This window comes from Bison bison, unplaced genomic scaffold, assembly GCF_000754665.1.
Source record: "Bison bison bison isolate TAMUID 2011002044 unplaced genomic scaffold, Bison_UMD1.0 scf7180017864274, whole genome shotgun sequence".
Classification (NCBI taxonomy): Eukaryota; Metazoa; Chordata; class Mammalia; order Artiodactyla; family Bovidae; genus Bison; species Bison bison.
In genome coordinates this window covers 5,049,686-5,057,829 of record NW_011494846.1, presented here as the reverse complement: position 1 = coordinate 5,057,829, position 8,144 = coordinate 5,049,686, and positions in this window count along the sequence as shown.

Sequence of the window (8,144 nt, the reverse complement as noted above, 5' to 3'; positions counted from 1 at the left end):
TCAGGCCCTCTGGTATCTCCACCACTGCCCCAGTAGTTACAAGGTGACAGCTGAGTTCTCTGCAACCAGGTCCTGGGTCTTTCTGAGTTGTTGGCACATTGAGGCCACTCGGTGAATATTTGATCAATGAACAAAAGACTTGAGATTTGGCTCCAAATTCTCCTCTATACTACCTTAACAGGGGGCTAGTTGAAGCAATGTATGAATCTCAAAGGCCACTCTTCTCCCTCTAGCTCAAAACTTATTAATAAATTAGATTAATATAATAGATCAGAAATAAATCTGAACATCCAACCGTGCAACACATTTCCCTGGGCACCATTCTGGTCCTCATTTTTTTGGCCATTTTACCACTTGCTGGGTGAAGGAAGATGAAATGGATTGTTCCTTATTTCTGCAAGACTATATGGCACCCCACTCCAGTACTCTTGCCTGGAAAACCCCATGGATGGAGGAGCCTGGTAGGCTGCAGTCCATGGGGTCGCTAAGAGTTGGACACGACTGAGCAACTTCACTTTCACTTTTCACTTTCATGCATTGGAGAAGGAAATGACAACCCACTCCAGTGTTCTTGCCTGGAGAATCCCAGGGACGGGGGAGCCTGTTGGGTTGCCGTCTATGGGGTCACACAGAGTCGGACACGACTGAAGTGACTTAGCAGCATACCTCTCCCCTTATCACAGATATCCCACACTTGTTCTTAAAGCCTCTTTGGGAGATGTGATCACTACCAGATTTCCTCTACTTTCCACTGGCATGGTGAGAGCATGGGGTGAGCAGACGGCCCTTGAACGGACAGTGTCTTACCCTAGTGTCCATAAGAGGGTTTCGGGGATACAGGAGCCTCTGAAATTTTAAGTCCATTGTCCCTTTTCTGCAATGAGAACCCATAGCTTCCCCTAGATTTTCACACACACAATATTAAAATCTTCAGCCCTGTAAGTTACATTGCATGTGACCAAGATGAACTCTGTGCCTGAAAGACAGCTAGAACCTTGAAAAGAAAACCTAAGGTACTGCGTCCTGACACCTTTTGCTTACTTACGTGACGGCATAAGGCGAACTCACAAAAACTAGCTTATAGATACCACTTTTAAAAGAGACACTTCCCTTTATCAGAAAGAGTCACCCTGCTTCTCTTTAAATTGTGGTCTTTTATATCTGGAGTATGACCCAAATTATAAAAACACATCCCAGTACGCTTTTCAGGAAGCCAACTGATAAAGGCAAAGACAATGCCTATATAGATCTGTCTGATACATAGGATGCTTTCAATAATTATCTGTTGACTGACAAAGACGGGAGGTGCATGACACAGAGGGCAGGAGGTGCATCTGCATGTCTATGATTGGTTTCAACTTGCATGGAAAGACGCATGATAGATAACATTCTAGGATTCATTTTCATATTTTCTGCCAAGATCTGATGTTGAAATAAGGAGCTAATCCACTAAATACCACAGTTACAAATGGGAGTTGTTTGTATTATATATGATTGTCCAAAGCAATGGTGCTGAGCATCTTTCAGTAATTTATGGAATAAATATGCATAACAGATGACAAAAAAATGAAAGATGAGGAACAATCCATGATTGAAAAATATCACTACTGCAGAGAGGGGCTTTGGAAGCCATCAGAATTACAACTATTCTAAACAATTTCATTCTATTTAAAAATATACGCAGTAACTGGAACTAGGCTTTTACCATGCCACTAGACTTAAGTCAAATTTTGAACGCTAAAATATAGAAAGACACAGAAAACTTTGAGAGCCAACTTGAAACAAGCCATAAAAATGGTTCAATTTTCCAACCCAAACAGTGAAGAATAAAGGTCACTGGACCAGAAAAAGAAAAGTGAATAGGGGATTAATAACAAATCTTCAAGTATATCAATAGTTTCACTTAGAAATGGACACAAACCTACTCTCCCCTCCAAAAATCAGAAAAGAATAGATGGACTATCCAGTGGCACGAAGAAATTAGATGCGACATAAACAAGGGTTATCAGACTATTAAGAATCTCCTGAAATATCTTATTACAAAGGAAATTTGGCAAGTTGTCTTTCAAAAGGCGTCAGAAACTAGGCCAGTTTTAGCAAGATTGAATTGGTGATCTCTTGTCTCCTCCTTCGTCCCAATGGGTTTTTAATCTAATAGAAAGAAATAAGGAATACAATTCTCTCCAGTAAAAGAATTTCCTTTTTTGGCCTCACGGCTGTATTCCTTTAGAATGTATGGCAATCATTGAAAGAATTTAATACAAAAACCATCAGCTGGTCACTCAAAGAGCGATCCCATTTGCATCAGTCATGAAAACCTGATTTCTTATTTCTAAAACGTGGCCCAGGTAGCTTATCTGGCTTTCTGTGCGTATGATCATTGTATTTCTGAGATCAGAGGTTCACTGCTGCAAAAGGCAATTAATGGAAAGATGAGTTTGTGCTAATGTGTGTGCCTGTGTGGACAGCAGAGATAACTTCACATGCATCTGATGTCACTGTTCATTCATTTATCATGTCCTCCATTTAATTTCAAAATACAATGATTTCTGAATCAATGACCAAACACTTAAGAAAATATTTTCTAACAATTTTATGCAAGAACAAGTTAATTGTACTGAAAGCTATTTAACCAGTTAAACTTTACTCAGGATACTATAAGCCTTTAAATATACTTTGGTTAACTTCAAGACTGCATTTTCAAAGGTCTGTTTACATAAAGTTTTAGTCTATTTGCCATTACAACCATGCCTTTTTTTTTTTTAAGCCAGGGAAGAACTTATGAGAATTTAGTGTTTAAAGCTATTGTTACAGAGAATTTAAACCAGCCTTACCAGGCAAGTAAAACTATCTCACCTTTAAATCCTCACAAAAAGGAAGTGCACATACAGTATTTGACAAGGTTTCACTAAGGGACTACTGAGTTTGATAATCATGTGACTCTGTTTGTCCTTTTTTTTCTTTCACCGAAGTTGTGATGATCCACATATCTTATAGATCCCAAGAGAGAAACCATGGGGATGGGGTTAAAGCGCATTTCCCCTTGGCTAGGGAGACCAGTCTTGGATATTTATGCTCTGTCCAGGCTTACTGCCTCCTTTGCTATTCCTGCCTTGGAATATTAAAATATGTTTTTCCAATTTGGGTACCAAGAAGATGTGTGCCCTCCCTAACCCAAAAATAAATTTTTAAAAATGTCCTATTTATTTATCCCTGTTCTACGCTATGGCTATTCATGTTCTCATCTAGAGGAAGCAACTTTGGATTGGACAAAACTGCATTTAACTGTAGATCATCTAATACAAACCCAGTACTGTCTTATTTCTGTGGCAGATGAAGAAAATGGTTAAAAACAAACTAGTCCCATGGCAAGTTATATGAAGTCCTACATTTAAAAAGATAGTTTTAGCAGATTAAGCTTACAGAAAAAAATTGAGCAATAGTATAGAAAGTTCGTATATACACACAGCCTAGCCCACACCCCACTGGTTTTCCCTATTACCAACACCATGCATTATTGTGATACATTTGTTATAATTAATGAACCAATATTAATACATTATTATTAACTTAAATCCATAGTTTACATTAGGGTTCACTTTTTGTGTTATACATTCTATGCATTTGACAGACATAAAATATCACATATCCACCTATTACTATATGACATGGAATAGCTTCTCTAAAAATCCCCTGTGCTTCTATTCATCCCTTCCTTCCTCACCCCAAACCCCTGGCAACCACTAATCTTTCTTCAATATTCCCATAGCTTGGCTAGTTCTACTTTCTTTCCCTCTTTTAAGTCATTTTTATTATTTTTTCATTTTTTAAATTAAAATAAAGTTGATTTACAATGTTATACTAGTTTGAAGTGTACAATACAGGGGGTCAATATCTTTATAGATTAAACTAATGTTAGTCCTACATTTTTATCACTTGATTTTCCCATCCCCTTTATCCACCTCCCCTCGGTATCTTCCTCTTCTTCCTTAATCTACTCAAATTCCCTAGCCAGATATTATCATCACTTCCTTGCATGTACCCTTGACTCCCCTGCTCTCACTTGATCACACTCATTTGGCAAAACTAGATTTTCTACCTAGTCCCACTGACCACTCTACTACTCAACTTCTTTGCTCCCCATTTGCAGCAAAACTTCAAAAACTGACTGTATGTTCCTGTTGGCTCCAAGTTTTTTCTCCCCGTTCTCTCTTCAACCTAACCCAATCAAGATTTTCATTCCCACCATGCCACTAAATTTTTCTCATCAAGAAGTCAGAGAAAAACAAACATCGTATATTAGCGCATATATATGAAATCTAGAAAAAATGGTGCTGATGAACCTATTCGTAGGGCAGGAATAGAGACACAGAGCTAAAGAACAGACTTGTGGAGACGGCGGGGGAAGAAGAGGGCGGGACGAATTGAGAGAGTAGCACTGAGACATAAACAGCACCATATGTAAAATAGCTAGCGTGGAATTTGCCGTGTGACAGAGGGAGCTCAACCTGAAGCTCCGCGAAACCCAGAGGAGTGGGATGGAGTGGGAGGTGGGAGGAAGGTTCAAGAGGGAGGGGACATATGTATACCCATGACTGATGCATGTTGATGTATGGCAGAAAGCAACAGAACATTATAAAGTAATTAACCTCCAATTAGAAGTAAATGAATTTAAAAAAATGTTTAAATGAGGGAAAAATAAAGTTTCCCCATAAGCTCTTCATTGCTAAAGTAGTTGATCAGTTCTTATCCCCCTTGAGCTATTCTACGCAGTCAACCTAACCCTCTTCCTTTTCTTTTTCCTTTGGCTTCCAGGATCCCATACTCTCCTGAACTTACTCTTACCTTATGACCTCCCATCTTGATTTCCTTCTATGTTTTTTTCTACTTAATCTCTTCGCTGGGGTTAGTTCTTGTTCTTCTTCCCTACCTGTTCCCACAGTGATATCTCTCAGTCCCAAGGCATTAAATGCTATCCTATACATCTATATGGGAGACCTGGATTCGATCCCTGAGTTGGGAAGGTCGCCTGGAGAAGGGAAAAGCTACCCACTCCAGTATTCTGGCCTAGAGAATTCCATGGACTGTAGTTCATGGGGTTGCAAAGAGTCGGACGAGACTTTCACTTCACTATACATCTATACGGGGCTTCCCCGGTGGCTCCGTGCTGAAGAATCTGCCTTCTGATGTAGGAGACACAGGTTTGATTACTGGGTCAGGAAAATCCCCTGGAGAAGGGAATGGAAACACACTCCAGTATTCTTGCCTGGAAAATCTCATGGACAGAGGAGCCTTGCAGGCTACAGTCCATGGGGTCACAAAAGTGTCAGGCACAACTTAGCAACTAAACAACAACAAATACATCTATATGCTGCTGCTGCTGCTAAGTCACTTCAGTCGTGTCCGACTCTGTGTGACCCCATAGACAGCAGCCCACCAGGCTCTCCCGTCCCTGGGATTCTCCAGGCAAGAACACTGGAGTGGTTTGCCATTTCCTTCTCCAATGCATGAAAGTGAAAATGAAAGTGAAGTTGCTCAGTCGTGTCCGACTCTTAACAACCCCATGGACTCCCAAATGGATATATCCAGATCAGACCTCTTCAAACTCTAGACCTGTCTCCCCAACTACCTACTCAAAATCTTTGCATGGATATAATAAATCAAAAATAAGTCTCAAAGGTCACCCAGTCTCAGGCACCACATTGAAAATCTACTCCCCTGGCAACCTTTCCCATCTCCGTGGATGGCAGCTTTCTTCTTCCAGCTGCTCAGGAGAAATCCTTGCAGCAATCCTTGACGGTCCTTTCTCTCAGGCAGGACGATCATTTAATCTAAGACATTTAATCTAGCAGAAGCCCTGCTGCCTCTCTCCCCAAAACATACTCACTTCTTGCCACCTCTGCTATCCTTCTGCTCTCATCACTTCTCACCTATATTATTGCCTCCTGACAGTCTCCCCAGCCCTATGCTGACTAATCTCAACAGCCCTAGGGCCTCTGAACAGGTGCAGAAGATCACATCCTCAAAAACCTGTGATGGCTCCTCACCTGACTAAAGGTAAATGCCTGCCTGCATACAACAGCGGCAGGGGCCTACACGCCTGGCCCGCCAGCCCTCTCCAACACCTTCTCCTCCTACTCCCTCCATTCTAGCTCAGTGGCCTCCTTACATTAACCTCATATTATTAGATGCTCCCCACTTTGGGAAAGAGTGAGGACAGCAGGAGAAGGGGACGACAGAGGACGAGATGGTCGGATGGCATCACCGACTCAATGGACATGAGTTTGAGCAAGCTCCGGGAGATGAAGGACAGGGAAGCCTGGTGTGCTGCAGTCCATGGGGTCGCAAAGAGTCAGACACGACTGAACGACTGAACAGCAACCCGTTTGGGCCTATATTTGTTTTCTATTGTCACCATAACAAATTACCATAAACAGTATCCAAAAACAACACAAATTTGTTATATGACAGCTCTAGAGATTAGAATACTGAAATGGGTCTCACTGGGCTCAAACCAAGGTGATTGCATGACTGTGTTCCCTACTAGAGACTCTAGGGGAAAATTCATTTCCTTACCTTTTCCAGTTCCTTGAGGCTGCCCACATTTCTTGGCTCATGACCCTCTCCTCTGTCTTCAAAGCCAGAAACATGACTCCTTTCTGTCTCTCCCCAACTCTTCCTCTGACTCTGACTCCATTTCCTGCCTCCCCCTGACTTCCTCTTCCACCTCCCTCTCCCACTTTCAAGGACTCTTAGGACTGCATGGAGCCCATCTGAGTAATCCAGGACTATGCTACTTTAAGGTCATGTGATTGGCAGCCTTGATCCAACCCTGATTGCCCTTTGCTGTGTAGCCTAACATGTTCACAAGTTCTACAGATGAGGATGTGGTCTTCTGGAAGCGTGATATTCTCTCTACCACAGGGCCTTGCTCTAACTCTGCCCTCTGCCTGCAGTGTTTCTCCTCTTGGCTGAGTCTCATCTTCTTCAGGTCTTTGATCAAGTCCCATTTCTTCCATTTTGACTATGCTACTTAATCCTTTGATAAGACCCCTGCCCTGCTATCGGCACACCTATTCCCCTTTCACTGTGGCTGAGCTCAGTTTGGAGGCTCCTTAGGAACTGAAGTAGAGGCTCCTAGGCAAGTGAGTTAATGAGGGAGTGTTTCAGGTGTAGCTTGTTGGAGAGAGAGAAGCCGGACAGGGCAGGAAAGAAGCTAGATAAAGATGTGGTTTAGTGGGAGGACCCTAGCCTGACTCCCTGGGACGTCTAGTTTTAACTATAAATGGCATCACTGAGTTGCCCATCTTGGGCATGCTAATAGACCCATTCAGCTGATGAGTGCATGCAAGCCAGCTCCTAGACGTGAAATAAGAGGATACAGAACCTTCTAGGCCTATCTCAGCAAGGCAGCTCCATTGGCTGCAAAGAGTGGTTTTGAGAAGGGTATGGCCAGTGCTTAAAGCAGCAGAAAGGAGAGATGCACTGCCTAGCACTTTATCCTGCTGCCCATTTTCCTTTCTTTCCTTTCCTTTCTACACAGTCATTATCATGCTCACACACTGTGGTTGTTAATTACATATCATGTTCCAGTCTCTACTGCCTGTCTAACCACTAGTACATAACTCCGTGGGTCAAAGATCTTTGTTTTGCTCACTAATGTATTCCAAGTTTCTCGAACAGAGCATAGGACATAGTAGGTATTGAGTACATTTTATCTAAGTAGATTTACCTTTGCTTGTTGGGATTTAGCAATATTACATGTTTTACCACATTTTCTTTCTCTTAATTCTGCTTAAAAGAACCAGCTGCAGGGGAGCTTCCCTGGTGGTCCAGTGGTTAAGACTCCATGCTTCCAATGCAGGGGACACGAGTTTGATTCCTGGTTGGGGAACTAAGATCCCACATGCTGTGTTGTGTGGCCAAAAAATAAAAATAAAGTAACAATAAGAATAATAAAATAATTTTTAAAAAAGAACCAGCTACAGTGGTGTCACCTTTCCCTGCATTTACAGTGTATTTGGGCCACATCATGTCTAATGTACCCAAGGCTGTCAAGAGACCAAGGTGCAGCTGGCCACATAGCCCCACCTCACAGGATGAAGGTATCTAGAGAGTTCACCAAGATCTAAGACTTGGGCCTG